General features: G+C 43.5%; 2 pseudogenes across 2 annotated transcripts in view; one reads left to right on the top strand and one right to left on the bottom strand.

Annotated features, from left to right (window-relative positions):
• The window catches only part of LOC308103673 (clathrin coat assembly protein AP180-like), a 60,042-nt pseudogene extending 46,560 nt beyond the window's left edge, over positions 1 to 13,482 (top strand). Inside the window, exons 15-19 of the transcript in view lie at positions 3,364 to 3,432; positions 8,430 to 8,519; positions 9,270 to 9,337; positions 12,051 to 12,134; positions 13,396 to 13,482. The product of the transcript in view is annotated as a clathrin coat assembly protein AP180-like (transcript). The remainder of the gene's footprint in view (positions 1 to 3,363; positions 3,433 to 8,429; positions 8,520 to 9,269; positions 9,338 to 12,050; positions 12,135 to 13,395) is intronic.
• Positions 13,483 to 18,942: 5,460 nt separating this feature from the next.
• LOC308103003 (inactive serine protease 35-like) overlaps positions 18,943 to 20,000 on the bottom strand; it is a 29,629-nt pseudogene continuing 28,571 nt past the window's right edge. The window contains exon 6 of the transcript XR_013935004.1: positions 18,943 to 19,992. The product of XR_013935004.1 is annotated as an inactive serine protease 35-like (transcript). The remainder of the gene's footprint in view (positions 19,993 to 20,000) is intronic.

The raw sequence follows: 20,000 nt of genomic DNA, 5'->3' as shown, positions 1-20,000 counted from the left end.
CACAGCGTGAGGCGTTGTGAGTGCTTGTAGATCGGCTATTTTCGGCTAATGTTCCCCTGCTATAGGGTTCAAGAGATTAAAGGTCTTATGACATTCTTTTTCCTTTTCTTTTCTTTTTTGGCGGGTTTTATGACCTCAATTACACCCCAAAAAACTGAACTTTGAACATTCAGTGGATTTCTTTTGTCGTCTGGGGTTTTCTGAATAATTAGGCTTAAAAAAGTGCTGGGATTGGCCCCTTGACTTTGACATCATAGTCCCTTAATCCCGCCCCCTTTTTAATGTGTTGTAAAACTGAATGTCATGAGACCTTTAATGTAAAAAAAAGTTTCAATCACAAAAAGATTTGGAGACCTGTTGAAGACCCCGTGGTTTAGACCATTAGCAAGACGGACACAAGAACTCTTTGCAACGTGTGATGTCATCGTTTGATGTTGCGTCATCACCCAGCGACGTCGTTTGATGTGGTGTCATCATCAGTCAGGGACGTTTACTTCTCTCGACTGGGAACCGTGTTCTTTGTAGTCAGATAGATGCCTTGAAGCTCAGCTTTGATTGCTGGTTGTCTGACTCTAAGGGATTATCAGTGGTGTAAAGTAACTGAGTACATTTACGGTACTTAAGTACACTTTTGAGGATTTTTTACGTTACTGGAGTACAAATATTGTACTTTTACTCAACTACAATTATTTAAAAACTTTAGTTACTAGTTACTATTCAGATATAAATTATGATATTATGAAACATTCATTAACCACTTTTTAGCCCTATTTTACACATAGGCTATTTGAAAATAGCCGATCTACAAAGCTCACAACGTGTCGCGATGCGACGGGTTGTGAGCTTATAGATCAGCTATTTTAAAATTTTTTAGTACTTTTACTTTTGGTACTTTAAGTATATTTTGATGCCAATACTTTTGTACTTTCACTCAGGTAACATTTTTAACACTGGCCTTTTACTTGTAACAGACTATTTTTATATTGTGGTATTGTTACTTTTACTTAAGTAAAATATCTGAGTACTCCTTCCACCACTGTGGATATAACACCTTCATGGATGCAATTTAACATTCTCAGATCTTACGCCCGATGCAAAACGACGCAAAGCGTGTCATTGCTACAACTCTTCACACCCAGCACCCACGTATAGTGTATGCAGCGAAATGTATTAGCCCCCTGTCTGTGCCGCCCACGGTCTTCCCCGTCCAGACATCATTATATCTCTTGGCGTTGTGCGGCTGTTCTGGTGATGCCAGGAAGATGAGGACATGCTCGCCACTATACTGCCTCCTCCCACGCTCCACGTCTGCTTCCCCTCGCACTTTCACTCCGCTCAGCAGAAAACGGCTCGCTTGTCCTCCGAACTTGTCCAAATCTCTATTTAAGTATAGCAATGTGCCAGGCGCAGGCATGCAGGCGCACCTGACTCTTAACGACTTAAACCCTATATGGTTGACCGGAGTCCCTCAGGGCTCTGTTCTAGGGTCTTTTACGTTTTCTGTTATTGTGGGGAAAGCTTTCGCTGACAATATAGCCGAACCGACAAGCTCACAGGCTGTTGTGAGCCTGTCGATCTGCTATTTTCTGCGAAAGCTTTCCCCACATTGAGGATGCTGTGATTTAAAGGATCTACACCATGAATTTAAATAATAATAATAATATTTAATATCATATTGTTTATGTCCCTCAAACGCTTTTCAAAAGGTTTGAGCCTAAATCAAGCCTCAGATAATAGTCATTCCAACTAACTTCTCTCTGGCTTATAAAGCACTTTCACCTGCAATACCACATTGTCCTGTTTGGCACGGGGCGCTATTGAGCCAGTTTGTATGCATGTTATCTCCTGGTTCTGTGTGGAAAAAGTTGAAAAAAAAGTTGAAAAAAAGAAAAAAAGAAAGAAAAATATATATATATATTGTTTTGGTTGGAACTGAAAAACGGGAGGGATTGTACCCTGACGTGACGTCACGTCAGGGTGCAAATCAGTTTGGCCTGTTTTGAGACCAATTTATAGAAAACCCCAGATTTGCTGTGAAAGCCTGAGTGTTCAAACTGGGGTATTTTTGGGGATAGAAGAGAGGTAGGGGAGACCAAAAACACACAAAAAAGAAGAAAAAGTTATTTTCATGGTGTAGACCCTTTAAGTGGTTAAAGGCAATGGGAGATGACACTCTGATTGGTTTAAATGTTACGCGTAAAACACACCCGTTTTAATTTTTTCAAGAGACTAAATACAACCCCTTTGCACCCTGCGCCCCAGATTATGTGCCGTGCAACTAGAAAAACATGGAGAATGCATTTTGTGCCATTGCGCTTTGGACCATGCTGTGTTGAATGTTTGACAAGGACCCTCAAAGGAGGGTTAAACTAGGACTCAGGAGTTTGCTGTGTATGGCTTTTGTATGGCTTGAGTGTAATTCCCTTCTTGTCTAGTTTACAAACCATGAACACCGAGGACTTTATTGCTTTGCAACTTCTTGCGTAAAGAACAGAATACGTGCACTTTTTTGTGTTTTTGCATGCATGCGTGTGCGTGTGTATGTGTGTGCACGTGTGCGTGTGCGTGTGCGTGTATGAATGTGTGTGGCTGTGTGTCAGTGCGGGGTGCATTTCACGCTGACTGTGTGTACATTTTGTACATGGACAATAAGCCATGATGACACATGTATAGAAACAGTGGTCCTTAAAGGAGTAGTTCACCCAAAAAATGACTTATTTTCTATCAGTTGCACACCCCATGAAGCCTTGAATTCATGGATTTCTTTTTGTTTTTGTCGCATTCCTAAGCCAATAATTTGATGACCGGGTGTATTTCCGGTAGGAGACACAAAGAGTCTATTTTGTGTCTCCTACCGGATACATTAGCATCTTTCCGCCGGTAATGAAATTATTGGCTTAGGAATGCGAAACAAAAATAAATAAATCCATAAATTCAAGGCTTCATGGGGTGTGTAATTGATAGAAATAAAGTCATTTTATGGGTGAACTACTCCTTTAAACCTTTTAATTTAAAATACCCCCATAACTCTGAGAGCGTATACAAATGGAACCAAAATGTCCACTCTCAGAGTTACAGACCCGCAAGGGTCCATTTGGAACGCTCCCTCACGGAACCCTGAGGGTCCCTGGACCCCAATTTTTGAGAACCACTGATATATAGACTCAAGAATCAATGTGTTGTATTATTCATGTCTCGACTCTTATGTCTGTCTGCCATTATAGTCCCAGTGTGGAGATGAAGGTTGACTGTTAACCCCCCCTTCTCTGCCCTCATGCTGCAATGGGAACGGCCCGGTCCTCTTTGTTCTGGGACGGTATTATGCTTCTTTGGTATGTTTTGGGTTTGAACCCCCTCCCTCAGAGCCCGCCGGGGGAGACGCCCAGCCCGCCCCTCTTGCCGCCGCCGCCCCCGGAGTCGAACTCATGTCAGGTAATATTATACCCCCCCCCCATATCCCCGAAATAAGCACTCACCCCCACCAGTGTTGCCAGATGTACCATAATTATCGTGTTTGTATTTGACCCTCTGTACGATGTACGATCAATAATGCCAGAAATGCCCAATGTACGATAAATACCACATATCACCAAAAAAAAAGTGTGCGAAATTTACTAGATTCCATGGCTGCTGATTCGGCATCCGGTTTGGCTTTTCAAAATAAGTCAGTAAATCAGTAAGTCTGACCCTAGATCTGTACTTTAAAAACACCGGTTGCGTCTTTCCAGTCCAGTTCCAGGCTTTTATTTGTGTAAGGTGCAGGAAGTTGTGTGATTCCACACACCATTATGTGATGCCTTTTTGTTTCGTATACGAGTCTCAAACAAGGTTGTTTCTTACAATTAATACGCTATTTCTAATCACATCTTTACACTTGTGATTTCTCTTTTTTGGTTGGGTATGTATCTTTCAAATACGATCGTTTCCCATCTGGCAACATTCACCCCCCCCCCACACCAATGCATGGCATGTGTACAACAACACCAAGCAATAGCCTTCACTGCTCTGAAACATGTGACTACAGCATATTTGTTACATACAGCGTTTTGCATTATAATCAACCAGAATATGCTATGCTGACTGGCTGTGTCTGTTAGTTACACATGTGGTTTGTTTGGTGATAATAATCTATTTGAGCCGTTTCTACTGAAAGAAGAACTAAACGACATACTGATTACTAAAGTGCGATCATTCACAGAGTGAACTATGTTCTAATGGTAATAATTGTTATAGAATGTTTGTTCAGTAACAGGGGTCTCCTCGTCTCTCCGGCTCATTAGTAAACAGAAAATTAATTTTCGGGTAGGGATACCAATCTTATCCAGAACCCCACAAAGATTATTCAGCTTCAGATTTATAGTGTTCCTGTCACGTATGAGACACGTTTTGGACCCAAGTGCAGAACCACACAGGCAGGCAGGCAGAGAAGGTTCAATGATGACTTATTAACAAACTCAGGGTACAAACTGGCATTAAGGCAGGACATACCATGACATTTACTATAATCTGACAAGGGAACACTGAACACAGGGAGGTTTAAATAGACACACACTAACAAGACACAGGTGAACTCAAAGACAATCAACACAGGGATTGGCTTGGAGACTAACAGGACACAGGTGGAGAAATAAGTAATCACAGGGAGGTGAGACAAGACAGGTAGCAACAACTAGGGCAGACAGGAAACACTAGGAACATAACTACACAATAAAAGTATAAGAACAGGATCCTGACAGTTCCGGTGCAATTGTGTCTGCCCATTGTGTCTCCCCCCCCCTCACTTTGTTCACTTTCGATTTCCCTTGCTTATCCTGTATTCTCCTGATTGGATAAAATTGTTATCCCGACTGAACATATATTTTCTGTTTACTAAAGAGCTGGAGAGACGGGGAGACCCATGTTGCTGAACAAATATTCTATGGCAATGATTACTACCGGAATGTATACACTTGATTTGACCAAATAAATATCACTTACACCAGCTTGGAGCGTTACTGTATGTTTGAGTGTGATCACATTAGTTTTGTCACCATCACAGATACATAATGTAATGTTGCAGTGGTTATTATTAATTATAATCTCAGGGGGGAGAGGGGGGGTCTCAATGATCTTCTCCTTCATTCATTTATTTTCATTTCACTGAGCAACCGGTGGTAACCTTGGTAACTGCGTTACCGGGGCAACGGGAGGCTGCGCTCTCACCTGTGTGATCGCCGGTCATCTCCTTTTTCCTGCATGTTTACGCAACTGATGATGGACTCCAAATATCATTGTGCACTGTAGCAATCCTGAGTGTCAATCGAACTCGGTGAGCACGCAGATGGAACCAAATGGACCCGTGGGGGTCCATTTGGTTCCATCTGCGTGCTCACAGAGTTCAATTTAAGCCGCGATCATTATTTTAACGAATAAAACGTTATTTGATCTGATAACTATAGCGGTGGTCTCTCTATTCTTCCATTGACACGTTTAGCGAGGACTGCCTCTTAGACGAGGTTATTTTATTTTATTTTAGTTTCATCACAATACAACTTCAACCCAGAATGTTCACATTCCACATAAAAGTGTAATGGAACACTTAACTTCCAATTTGGTCCTGAAAAATAACAACACAATAAATAGTCCAATAAATTGCATACATTAGCACACAGAGCAGCTCATTCCAAAGAGAAATTAGAGTTGTAGAAATATGGTCCTTGCGCAATGTCTTGCGCAATGTCTTAAAAACATGTAACCGGATGAAAACCGAGGCAAATTAAATACTTTCTTCAACTCGTTGGATAGCTTTTATGGTCCGCTAGAACTTAAAACATCTGAGAGAGTGGCGGAAATGCTTTACTTTTTGGATACGATGTGCAGAAAGGGGTAAGAATATGGCCCGGCTAAAATAGTTAATAGGACATAATACATCTTTATGGATCGTGGCTTCTAATGGACACTCGGGATATTACCGTGTAACTATGGCTTTAAGGCTTAACTATTTCTCTCTCTCTCTCTCTCTCTCTCTCTCTCTCTCTCTCTCTCTCTCTCTCTCTCTATTTTGTTAATTCATGTTCATTCTCAAATGGATTCATGTTCACCTGCCCCTTTAAAACCTCACCGCTCTCTCTCTCTCTCTTGGCCTTCTGTCTCTCTCTCTCCATCTGCCTCTGCTGGTGGCTGGCTCTTTGCTTTTTGCTTCCTGCCGTGCGATTGGGTGAGTTCCTCCTGGCTTCCTCCATGACACGCTCTAATTTCCCACAGTGCACTGCTGCATTGCAGCACAGTTCAGTAGGTGCAGCATGCAGGGCTCAGCTGTGCCGGCGTCGCTTTACCACAACGTTAGCTGAGCATGATTTATGCTTCGCCAGAGTGTCATATAAATGGACTCTCTATGGAGTTGAATTAAGACATCCAAGGGTGTGATGTGCTGTAGTAAATTAACATCTATACAGTCATCTAAGACAGTGGTTCTCAAAGGATTTTGAGAGCGCGGCCTGAAAAGTACAGTTTTGAGGTATTTTTACTTTATTGGAGTATTTCCAATTTTCTAATTTTCTGTACTTCTACTCCACTACATCTCAGAGACAAATATTGTGCTTTTACTCCACTACAATTATTTGAAAACTAGTTACTTTGTAGATTTTGATTATTATTACAAAACATACACTAACCACTTCAGCCCTATATACATTTTGACCATTTGAAAATAGCAGATCTACAAGCTCACAATGCGTCGCGACGCGGCGCATTGTGAGGTTATTGATACTTTTACTTAAGTACAAAATTGTAGCACTTTTTCCACCACTGCCTATCATGCAAGTAAAACGAATGACCTGAAAGCATAAAATATATGATTGTACATGATAAGGCGCTAAATGCTGCTAAATGCAACGTAATTTGGAAGTTTTGTAATTCTATATTAGAATAGTAGTACATGAGCTCTTGTTTCCCCCAGCCCAGTTTGCATATCAGCATTGTGTACAGTAGTAAGCTCTGTAGCTGACATGGCAGTGTTCTCTTCTAGCTGATATATAGTGCTGACCACCACACTGTTGTCATATCACTGCCCTGTCACAGACCACACTGTTGTCATATCACTGCCCTGTCACAGACCACACTGTTGTCATATCACTGCCTAGCTCCGACGGAACCTCTCCCTCCGCTGTATAGCTCCGAGATGAGGTTCCTCGTTATTTCCTGCTGTTTGCGGTCGACATTGTCGCACATTTTCCACTTTACATGTTTCTTACCCCTTTCTGCACATCGTATCCAAAAAGTAAAGCATTTCCGCCACTCTCTCAGTTGTTTTAAATTTTAACGGACCATAAAAGCTATCCAACGAGTTGAAGAAAGTATTTAATTTGCCTCGGTCTTCATCCCGTTCCATAATATTTTGCATTAGAAGATGCAATTCAACATTTGACCAGTAGGCGAATCAGTAATGTTATCTCTACGGGCGCAACTCTTGCGCAATGTCTTAAAAACATGTAACCGGATGAAAACCGAGGCAAATTAAATACTTTCTTCAACTCGTTGGATAGCTTTTATGGTCCGCTAGAACTTAAAACATCTGAGAGAGTGGCGGAAATGCTTTACTTTTTGGATACGATGTGCAGAAAGGGGTAAGAAACATGTAAAGTGGAAAATGTGCAACAATGTCGACCGCAAACGGCAGGAAATAACGAGGAACCTCATCTCGGAGCTATACAGCGGAGGGAGAGGTTCCGTAGGGGCTAATCACTGCCCTGTCACAGACCACACTTTAACCACTTCAACCCCGGCGGTGTCCCTACTTTGGGGGCAAAAAAAAAAGAAAAAAAAAGTACTTAACATTTTTCAAGAATAGTGAAAATAGCAGACGTACACGCTCACGACACGTTGCGATGCGACGCGTTGAGCGTGTAGATCTGCAATTTTTCGTTATTTCTTGTACGATGAAGTTGGATATTTCACTTTCAAATAAATAAACATAAAAAATGTATACATACAAATAAATGAAAAAGGTATTGGGAAAAATCACGGCCCCCTCACGCATTAGAATGTCCTTCTAATGCCTGAGGGGGCCGTGATTTTTCCATTACTTTTTTCGTTTATTTTATTTGAAATTGAAATGTCCCTTTAATATGATAGATTTGGCAGTGAAATGACAATTGAGTACGATAATAAATAGTCATGCTGTCATAAATGTGTGTGTGCGTGTGTGTTTGGGGGGGCGCGCGTGCGCGTCTGTGAGAGTGTGCACGTGCGCGTGTGTGTGTCTGTGCGTGTCTGTGTCAGTGATGGTGGTTCCCTCTAGCTCACGTTCCACTGCTCCTCTCCTGTCGTCATGAAGACTCATTAAGTTGTCATGGTAATCCCTGGTAGTAAAGTTGAGCTGACGATGCTGTGTAGGATCCTAACCTCTCTCTCTCGTATCCCTCTCTCTCTCCTCTCTTCTTCTCTGTCAGTATTTGATGGTCTAGGGGACGTAATGAAGCCTGCAGCATCCCCCCAGGCCGGGGGTGACCTGGATGCCACTATGGCTAACATGGCTAGCAGTAAGTCACCATTTAGTCTCCACTATGGCTAACATGGGTAGCAGTAAGTCACCATTTAGTCTCCACTATGGCTAACATGGCTAGCAGTAAGTCACCATTTAGTCTCCACTATGGCTAACATGGGTAGCAGTAAGTCACCAATTAGTCTCCACTATGGCTAACATGGCTAGCAGTAAGTCACCATTTAGTCTCCACTATGGCTAACATGGGTAGCAGTAAGTCACTAATTTAGTCTCCACTATGGCTAACATGGGTAGCAGTAAGTCACCATTTAGTCTCCACTATGGCTAACATGGGTAGCAGTAAGTCACCATTTAGTCTCCACTATGGCTAACATGGGTAGCAGTAAGTCACCATTTAGTCTCCACTATGGCTAACATGGGTAGCAGTAAGCCACCATAGCCAGACAATTGGAGCCACCGATATGTCTGGTGACCTCTACATTCACAGGGCCGACTGCATACTTCTGTCCTATACTGTACTTTTGGACCATAGCACGCAAGTCACATGCAAATGCATCACATTACAATAATGTATTCATTTAACCACAGTGCAATACCAATAGCCACATGTAAACCACTCCACTGGACATCTGTGCTGCGAACTAAGACGCGGGCCTTCTGAAATCTGTTCTCATCCCACGATTGGCCCCCGGGCCGGACTTTGGATGTGTCCGCACAGTATAATAACTCTCTCTCTCTCTCTCTCTCTCTCTCTCTCTCTCTCTCTCTCTCTCTCTCTCTCCCACAGGTCTGACGATGGGGACCCCAGCAGCAGCAGCAGCTCAGGTAGCTCCCCCTAGCTGGGGTGCTCCCATGGTAAATGTTGTCTGTGTCTTATAGCATGGAGTGGAGCCTGCTGGGCTGCATGGCTGCAGTGACAGGGCAGGGCATGGAGTACCTGTCAACCTATTAAAAAGCATGGCCCTCATCCCCCGGCTCTCTCTCTCGCTCTCCGAGGTGGACCAATCATAGAGCTAGGGAGGCGGGAGGTGTGCCCCGACCAGTCGGAGCACAGACAGACTGAGGGGGCGGGTCTTGTTCAAAAAGTCCCCGACCTTTTAAGTTATTGAAGAAAAAAATCGGATAAAAACCAAAACAAAATTAACGATGATAATCTTCATGTCACAGCATTAGGCAGATTAAATTTCTCAGGATTTATTTTTTCATTTTTTTTCTGGATTATCTCCCACAGAGCGAGGAAGTAGCACAAGAGAGTATTAACTGAATAAAGCCGGATATTTTTTTATATACCGGAAATAGCTAATCTACAAGCTCACAACACGTCGCTTTGCGACACATTGTGAGCTTGTAGATTAGCTATTTTCGGTGCGTGACCCCGGTGCTCAACCAAGCGTAAATCAGGATTTAGCCTTTGCTTTTTATCTTATCTTCTACATATAATCTTTATTTTTTTTTCACTCCATGAAATCAACCTAATTATTCAGATGATCCGATAAACAAATGCCCGTCCCCGCCCCCTCCTCCTCATTTGGCATAGCGCTTATGAATTCATCCCTTTGCTCTCTACATGACGTTTAGTTTTATACAACCTCATTGTTTTTATCCTCCCACCTAACTAGGAGTAACTGTCCACCGTTTAAAAACAAGCCTATCTTCAGTTTAGTAGGCCTACATGCTTATGCATCTGCACATCAATAAATCATATAATTCAGAATACAATAAGTTAGGGCTTTTTGTTGTGCTGTGTGTGTGTGTGTGTGTGTGTGTGTGTGTGTGTGTGTGTGTGTGTGTGTGTGTGTGTGTGTGTGTGTGTGTGTGTGTGTTTGTTTGTTTTGCTGTGCTGATTTGTGTGTCCTGTATTAAAGGAGCACCCCACCCATTCTCAACCTTATCTTCGTATAATTTGTCCCTTACTAATAATCATTATTACAAGACGGCACCATTTTCAGTCTCATCGGTGGGCTGTGCACAGTTCAGAAACCTGCCTACCAGTGACATCATCGATGGGGATTCCTGCCTACCGATGATGTCACTGGTAGGCAGGTTTCTGGGCTGTCCGCAGCCCTCCTCTGAGACACAGAGTGAGTCGACAGAAATGGTGCCGTCATATAGTGAGCGTCAGCGAGGACCAGTTATATGAAGTTAGGTTGAAAATGGTTGAAGTGGTCCTTTAACAACATCCACGACTTTGTCTTTGTCACCATTTTGTGTGTGTTTTCTTTTGTTCACGTCGTTTAAGCTTCATCCTTAAGCCTGATTTATGCTTCGGAAGATAAAGTGTTCAATATAAACACTGCATTCTCAAACGTCTTATTTTCCTTCCAGTTGAAAATACATCGTTTGACGTGACACCTCGTCACCAGAACGCACTGAACGCAGGCTTTTAGATTGTTTAGCCATTACACACAGTGGTTCTCAAAGTAGGGGTCTGGGGTACCCTCGGGGTTTCTTGAGGGGGCTCTAAATGAAGCCTTAAGGTCATTACACACCGGCGAATATGCGAATATACGCAAAATTCGGACTCGTTCCGAATAATTAAAAGACGCTTTTTCGCTTCGCTTTTTCGCTCCATGTAAGCTTGCATTGACTTTGTAAGGTATTTAAAGAAAAACTATTATTCGCATGAAAAAAATCGCCCCGGTGTGTAAGGACCTTTACAGGTCTGCAACTTTGAGAGTGGTCCAAATGGACCACTCTCAAAGCTATAGGTGGGGTAAGTGATATTATTTCATTAAAATAAAAGTAAATATAGCTCTATATTCTGATAGTACTCATTGCTATTGAGTGTTTGTTCACGTCCAGGTCTCTCCAGCCCTTTATTAAACAGAAAAAACATTTTCAGCTCGGGATACCAATTTTATCCAATCAGGAGAGAGAACACACACAGGATACGGGATAAACAAGTGAAATAGGAAGTGATGACACAAAGAAATGAGCTGACAACATTTTGCAACCCACCTGAAAATTTCCTGTTTATTAAAGAGCTGGAGAGACATGGAGACTCATGTTACTGAACAAACACTCTATAGAGTACTATCAGAATATCCTGCTTTAACCTTTAAAACAAAAAAAATCACTTACCCTACTTTTAAGGGGGTGTCCTTGAAATAAATAAAACACGTTTGAGAACCACTGGACGTGTGTGTGTGTGTGTGTGTGTGTGTGTGTGTGTGTGTGTGTGTGTGTGTGTGTGTGTGTGTGTGTGTGTGTGTGTGTGTGTGTGTGTGTGTGTTGCAGTGCCTGTCTCTTGTTGTGTTATATGTAGTCTAGTAACCATCCAAAACTCCTCTCCCTCCTTCCCCTCCCCTTCACGTCCCTAGAACGTCCCCATGGGGGGCCCCGCATTTATGGGCTCGTATACCCCCAGCTACTGCATGGTAAGACCACCCATTGGTCCGGGGACATTAGGAACACATGCCTAATGATGGCCAATGGCCCTCCTCCCTTTTTTGACCTGTTTGTTTTGCACTAAAACCACCAACACGCTTATGGATGTGAGGTTTGGAGCCTTACTTGTCTCTTCTCCCCCCCTCTCCCCCCCCTCCCCCCCCCCCCCCCTCCCCAAAAGCCCGGGGCGCCCGGCGCCGGAGCTCCCATGATGCCCATGGTTAGGCCAGGCTTCCCACCGGCTGGCGCCGCGCCAGGATCACCGGTAAAAATGCGGGACAACCACATGCATGCACACGCACGCGCACACACACACACACACGCACGCGCACACACACACACACACACACACACGCACGCGCACACACACACAGGTCTTTCTTACTACAATTTACAATTTAGCAGACGCTCTTAACGGAAGTTGTTCTGACGGGCGCATATACGTCACGGCAGAATTCATACATTTTCTGCACCAGTTGCACCACTGAAGACAGAGATCTCCTCCCTCCCTCCCTCTGTCTCCTCCCTCCCTCTCTCTCTCTCTCCTCCCTCCCTCTCTCTCTCTTTCTCCCCCCCCTCCCCCCCCACCCTACCCCCCTACCCCCCCCCCTCCTTCCGTGTGGGCTCTGACACAGGCTCACACATATAGTTGTAGTTACTGTATAGTTAGAGTAATAGTTATCGTGCGAATCGTGTGAATGGTGCTTTATACTTCATCGCGCGCAGTGTGTCGTGCACCATTGCAAATAATAGCCAATCTGTTAAAGCTTCACTGTGACGTGTACAGCTTGTAGATCGGCTCTTTTATAATGGTGTACGATACCTGTAGGCAACTCCCTGTAGGCAACTCCAGCCCTTTAAACCCCTAAATGTTAATCTCCAAATGCCTATTAACCCGAATGTTTTTCCAAACTGTAACTGTAAAAAAGATAAATAAGAATTGTTTAACCATAAAACACCCATTTTCTCTTGTGAGCATCAATGAAGAATGGTCCTCTCAAAATGTTTATTTCTCAAATGTTGTGATAATTGTGAGGACATTCTGCCCCTCACATGTATATCGTCTCTCTGTCGGGTGGAAACCTCATTATGTTCAAGACTGTTCAGGGTTCAAAATAGCAAAATAGCAAAATAGCAAAAGTAGCAGATCTACAAGCTTGAAACGCGTCACTTCCACCACGTTTCAAGCTTGCAGATCTGCTACTTTTGATGCTTTTGTGTGACGCTGTAGTACGATCAAGTAGGGCATTAATTTACGAAAAAAACACGCAAAGTGAGAGTATGGAGATAAGAGGTTTCTGACCGACAGCAACGCTATGCAAGCACACACACACACACACACACACACACACACACACACACACACACACACACACACACACACACACACACACACACACACACACACACACACACACACACACACACACACACACACACACACACACACACACAATGGTGTTTTAATGGTGATGATGAGCAGATTTAAGCTGTGGACGTGTGTATGTGTGTGTATCCACACACAGATGTCTCCGGGCGTCGCCCAGAGCCCACGAAGACCCCCTCCCCCCAGGAACGCCCTGGACGACCTCAACATCAAAGACTTCATGTAGAACTGCCCCGTTACCCATAAGCCCCCAAGGTAGGCCCCGCCGCCTGTCTGTCTGTCTGTCTGTCTGTCTGTCTGTCTGTCTGTCTGTCTGTCTGTCTGTCTGTCTGTGTGTGTGTGTGTGTGTGTGTGTGTGTGTGTGTGTGTGTGTGTGTGTGGCAGCCATACTGACAAATCATTCTGTTCAAAGGTGTTGCATCTACAGTATGTCACCTAACAGTCTGTCCTCTAGTCTGTCTGTCTGTCTGTCTGTCTGTCTGTCTGTCTGTCTGTCTGTCTGTCTGCCTGTCTGCTGCATTATATCTGCGCTGTCTGTCTGTCTGTCTGTCTGTCTGTCTGTCTGTCTGTCTGTCTGTCTGTCTGTCTGTCTGCCTGTCTGCTGCATTATATCTGCGATGCTGTCTCCAATTAATTTATTTCTCTCTCTCTGTCTCCCTCCAGTGGTTACTGTTGTGTCTGGAGCTCTGTGGATCTGGATGAGTGCACACCCTCCGTCAGTCCGTCACTTCCTTCCTTCCTTCCTTCCTGCCTTCCCTCCATCCTAGCCCCGCCCACGTCCGCCAATCAGCCATCATCAGCTCTACTACGACCAGCCCCGAGAAGCCCCGCCCCGAGAAGCCCCACCCCCCACTCCTCCCTCCCCCTAATCTAATGTTGTAGCACAACCGTGAATGTGAAACCCTAGAAATACAGAGAACATAACTTCTGTTTACGTGCGTGTGAGTGTGTGTGTAACTTCAATGTTAACCTTTACTTAATATACTATGAGGAAAAAAACTAAACAAAATCAACGATAAAAACTAAAAACTGAAGAAAAAAAAAACTAAACGTGTTTAGATTCGTTCTGGATTCCCTTGCATATCAGCTGACTTTGGAAATGGTGCATATATGTTGGTTTTAGCCTATTTTCGCGCATCTCTCTCTCCCCAGACAAAAGGACTTTGTTGTTTAAATGTTGGACTGTGTTCGGTGTGCGTAAACCTCACTGGCCAATCCCCTGCCCCCCCCCTCTCTCTCTCTCTCTCGTCTTATAAACTGCTGTCCAATTTTAATACCGGAGCTGGGTTTTAAAGATGTCACCAAACTTTGTCCGTGCAGTGTCCCTTGTTCTGGGACAAAGATGTTTAGTGATAGTGTTGAAAACAGGAGGGGGGCCTCGTGTATAGAGCCCTGAGGGACTCAACGAATTATAGGGTTTAAGCGTTTATAGGGGCCGTCCACCGCACCAAGCGCTATAAATGTAACTATAACTGTTTATCGTTCACCGCTGTCATCGTTAGAGTTGTGGTGTGGGCTCTGCCATCCACTTGAGTTAAAACAATATCGTTATAGTTAAATTTATAGCTTTTAGTGCTTGGTTGGGACGGCCCCAACCAAGCACTATATAACTAACTATATCATTCACTATTGTCTTTGTTATTGTTGTGGTGTTGACTCGACTTGAGTTAGAACAATTTTTTTTACGCTATCTTTATAGATATGGTGCTTGGTGGCCCTTTTTACACAGTAAAATCCTGACTGATGCTTTAACTGTGCGAGTGTACAAATGCAACCAAATTTTGCACACTAGCAGAGTTTAAAACTGGATACATTGAACACTGAGGATTTTACTGTGTACCAACATTTGACCAGCCATCCCGTCTCTTCAAGCCTGTTTTCGAGAACAGTTCTGGATCAATTGTGTGACCTTTTTGGACGGTGCAACTCGCACTATATCGTAGAACAAATAATGGTACTTATAAACTTCCACTTTGTTCAGGTCAATTTTTTTTTATCTTTACTTTGTCTGTTTTGGGGGGGAGGGGGGGGGATCGTCTTGAATTGACACTTGCAAAAAATTGTGGACTGTGTTCAAATTGACCAATGCATTTTAGAATAGCTTGATGATAGATTATGTTATTTTTCTTTAATGTTTTTTGTTTTGAGAGGAAAATGTATCATATATTTTTAGTTATGTCAACAAATACCGGTGGAAAAAAATGCAAGCAGAGAAAATGCCCCGCCTCCTCTTGTACATATCTATTAACCCGAGGCAGTGTTGATTATTGAATGCAAACTCAGCCCCCAAAGTGTTTACTGTGGCTCCCCTTGCTGGTGTGGAGTGGTACTGCATCATTAGCATGCATCATGGAGGTCACTCTTGGGTTCCTGTACTTTCAAAAAGCCAAAATTCCAACACAAAAACTAATCTGCCTACTCGTTTTGCCGTGTGTCACGGAGAAATTGGTGACCTGCCAGAATATGTGCCCATCGTGTTGACTTCACGTAACGTCAATGTCCGAAGTAAATCACTGTTGTTTGTTTCTTAACAGAGTTAAACCTAGTATACTCTGTTAGTAAACAAACAGCTGTGATTTGCTTTCGGATGCTGACGTCCACAAGATGGTCACGTATTTGTGAAGGTCACCAATTTCACTGTCACGTAACACATCACGTATACAGAAATCTTGAATATTGGAATTTGGCTCAAGGGCCTCTCTCCTCGCCTTGTTCCGCACGTGACATTTGACAGAATTTAACGGCTTTCAACCTGGCTTCACTCTTTTGTGACTCGTACGACGAAGTACGGGATAGGGCTTAAGTGGTGTTAAATGTCCAAGTAAGTCGACGTTGTCAGCTCGTAAATGGAAAAGGCGAGGAAACAGGTGCGGATATTGAATGGAACGTGGCCCCAATAGTCCTCCCAAGGTTATCGTGAAGCAGTGGTCCGTACGGTCGTTTGCGTCCATTTTTTCTGGAAGTTGTGGAGACTCTTTCACTGTAAAAGCACTCAAATATAAACACTGGATGTTCTGTGTGTCGTTTATTTCCAAAAGAGAAAAAAAAAAAACGTGACTGTATCTTATCTCCATTGTGGCATTAACAAAAAGTGTTGAATGAAAAGATGACGAATAACAATAAAAAAGACAATTAAAAACACATTGAACAAAAAAAAAGAACGTGGATTACGTAAATGTTTGCTAAAGTACTCATTCGAAGGCTGTTTTGTTTTTGTTTTGTTTCGGGGAGAGGGGGGGAGGTGAGGAGGGGAGTTTATGGATGGAATCATCCCACTGCCCCTCTATACCCGGCTACCCCTCTGCACCCCACCCCCACCCCCCCCGCCCCACCCCTCCGATCCATTTGCATGTTGAGTCCAAATGAGATGCAATAAAATACAAATAGACTGATCCAAACGACCATCACGCCTCATCACTTTATGTCTATAGACCTGCTTTTGTTGGCTGATAAATGTACCGTGTTGTTCTTCCAATCCAACGTTCAGTTTGTTCACCATCAGCATGTCAACATGTGTGTAACATCATAACGTGTGGTCCACCAAGACCTCTTTTCCCAGGAGTCAGGTGGCCGTGGTTTTGAGGTTAGGATTTTCAGGCATATAGTTTCTGTGAGGTTATGGTTTCTGTGAGGTTATGGTTAGGTTTAGGCATAGAAGTTGTGAGGTTAAGGTTAGGGATAGGGCATACAGTATTAGGGGCGGTACCCGGGGTCGAAACACTCGGAAATAAGGGAGTCCCGTGGTAGAACCTGTACTAGTAGCCTACTGTTTCTTCAACATAACTTTAAAGATGAACTCTTACTGACACCTTGTGGTCTTAGATAATACCACAATAATAATGATCACAAGTACCTTCGTTTTTTTGTTGCAAGCATTACCAGACATAATCAATAATCTGTATATGAGTGATTTCAATGCAATGACTAATTATTAGTGACATGACCAGCTAAAAGCATTCAAACCTGTTAACCACAATGTTAACAGCACATTAAAAAGCATCCATTTTGCAAACAGCAAACTGAGAAATCCTGACGGTTAATTTAACCCAGAGAGCTCTCTGAGTTAAATAAACCTGTGGATTTCACAGTGTATTTATTGTAGCTACTATATACAGACTGCAGAGGCAGTCCAAGTCCCTCTCAAATAGTCATAATCTCAGGTATAATTATATTATAATATCTGATACAATTATTCAGTGGTGACAAAGTAAAAATTATGATTAAGTATATTTTCTTTTTCATATCAATGCCGTCGCTGTATTGACATTTAGAATACTTTTTTTTAAGTAAAAAACAAATATACAAAAATAACAAAAATAGCAGATCTGCAAGCTCGAGTGTTGTGAGCTTGTTGATCGTCTATTTTCACAATTTGAAATAGGGTTTAAGTGGTTCATTCATAATATATTTTGTAAGGGGAAAAAAGTAACCCTCCAAAAAATACTTTAACCCATTAAGACCTGGAACTTCTTTGGCTATTTTTTTTTTTATTTTTTTTCCAAAAACTGTTAGGATTTAGATTTTTTTTAAAGAATCGCCTCAGGTCTTAATGGGTTAAGTACAGTACTCAAGTAAATGTACCACTGTCCACCACTGGATTAAAAATCTCATTATAATTACCAGTGGCCTATAGCACCAATTATTACACATTAGTGAGTTGCTGTCTGCCAGCACTCACATAAAGAATATTAGAGAACCATAGCATAGACTCTGTCATATCAGTGATCACTAAGTAGAAAATCTACTTAGAGAGGGTGTACGTGATAATTTCTTGGTGATATAATTGTTAAATAGCTTTATATTCCTATATAGTAACCATTGCTACAGTGTTTGTTCAGTAACAGAGGTCTCCCCTTCTCTCTATCAGAAAATACATAGTCAGGTGGGAGGATACCAATTTCATCCAATCAGGAGAGAGAACTCACAAGGGATACTGGATAAACACGTGACATTGGGGATGACACAAATAAATGAGCAGACATAATTGGAACTGGAACTCTATAACATCAAAGCTGATAAAACATTTTTGTGGCGTTCTCGGGATTACATTTGTAACCCACCTGAGAAATGTTGTTCTGGTTTATTAAAGGCTGAGAGAGACAGGGAGACAGACCCCTATTACTGAACAAACACACTCTAAAGTATAGCAATGATTACTATCACAATATAGAGCTTTAACTTAATACTCTTTTTGTTTTAACCAAAATATATCACTTACAGCACCTTTAAACATGCCACTATGAAATAAAAAAATACTACATATACAATTGGGTATGGCAAGGTATGGCAGGTCCCATATCTTGGCTCCAGAAAAAAAAAAATATATATATATATATATATATATATATATATATATATATATATATATTTGGGGGGGTTTGACTTCACTGAAGAGGCAACCTGATGTCAGTGATAATGAACTAAGACCCCTTTTATTAATACAGAGTCAAAATCCTTAGTGTTTATTCATCTCTTTGTACTCAGAGAGTGTACAAATGTAACCAAATGGACCCACCAGGGTCCATATGGTTACATTTGTACACTCTCTTGAGTTAGAGGGAATGTAAGTGGTATCTTTTTGTGAAAACAAAAAGTTTCTTTTTATTGTATAAATTATAAAGCTCTACAGTATATTCTGATAGTAATCATTGCTAGGGTGTTCGTTAAGAGCTCTCTAGCTCTTAATGTAGCATCACAATCATTTTAAACACTTTAACCTTTTATACTTTGGCTATTCAAAAATAGCAGATCTACAAGCTCATAGCGCTATGAGCTTGTATATCTGCTATTTTTGAAAAAAATCTTGAACATTAGTGAACATTTTTAACACAAATCAGGGTCCCCGGCACAACATATTTTCAGATGGGGTTCCGCAGCCAAATATTTATCAATTTGGGGGTCCTTGACATGAAAAAGTTTGAGAACCACTGCTTTACACAGACCAGGGATCGACTGGGGGATCTCGCAAAGCTCCTCACATCTCCTTACACAGACTGGGATCTCCGTGGATCCAGTGGCAGATCTGGGCGTACTTGGCCGGCGTGATCCTCACCGCCACGTTGAAGTCCCTCTGCTCGCCTCCCTCCAGCTCCACCCCACCGGTGCCCCGAGAACACCCCGATCACCCTCCGCTGGAACCTCCCCCGTCGCCCGTCGGCTCCTCCCCCTCCCGCCGTCGCCGCCCCCTCCTCTCCCGCCCTCTGGCGGACGTAGACGCCGGCGCCCCCGCCGCGCCCTGCCGGGCGTCGCACCGCTGGTACATGAGGTCGTCGGACTCCTGGGTGACGGAGCAGAAGCGGTACACCACCTTCTCGTCCCCGCCGTTGCCCGCCGTTCAGCGGGCCCTTGTCCGAGTCGTAGGCCGAGAAGTGGATCCTGGCCAGGGGCGTGGCCGCCGGCGCCACGCCCACCTCCATGTGCCTCTGCGACACGCGCCGCCTCAGCTCCAGGAGCGCGTAGTCGTAGTCGGCCGAGACGGAGTCGGAGTCGGAGTTGTTGGCGGCGCTCTCGGCCGGCCGGATCCAGCCTCGGGGGACGTGCGTCTGTTTGACGCGCGACCAGCGGAACACGGGCTGTTTCTTGGGCTCTGCGGCGGCGGCGGCGCCGCGCCGCACGCGGTTGAGCTCGGGGCGTTGGCCGATCGCCCGCTCCTCCTCCTCCTCCTCCGTTCCGTCCTCTCCCTCTCCCTCCCTGCCTCGCCCGCCCTTCCTCTCTCTCGCCGCGTGGCCGTCCACAGCTGTTCAT

The sequence above is a fragment of the Gymnoscopelus braueri genome (assembly GCF_963280865.1).
Source record: "Gymnoscopelus braueri genome assembly, chromosome: 16".
NCBI lineage: Eukaryota > Metazoa > Chordata > Actinopteri > Myctophiformes > Myctophidae > Gymnoscopelus > Gymnoscopelus braueri.
Note: the sequence above shows the minus strand (reverse complement) of the source record. Positions and strands in the feature narration are given on the sequence as shown.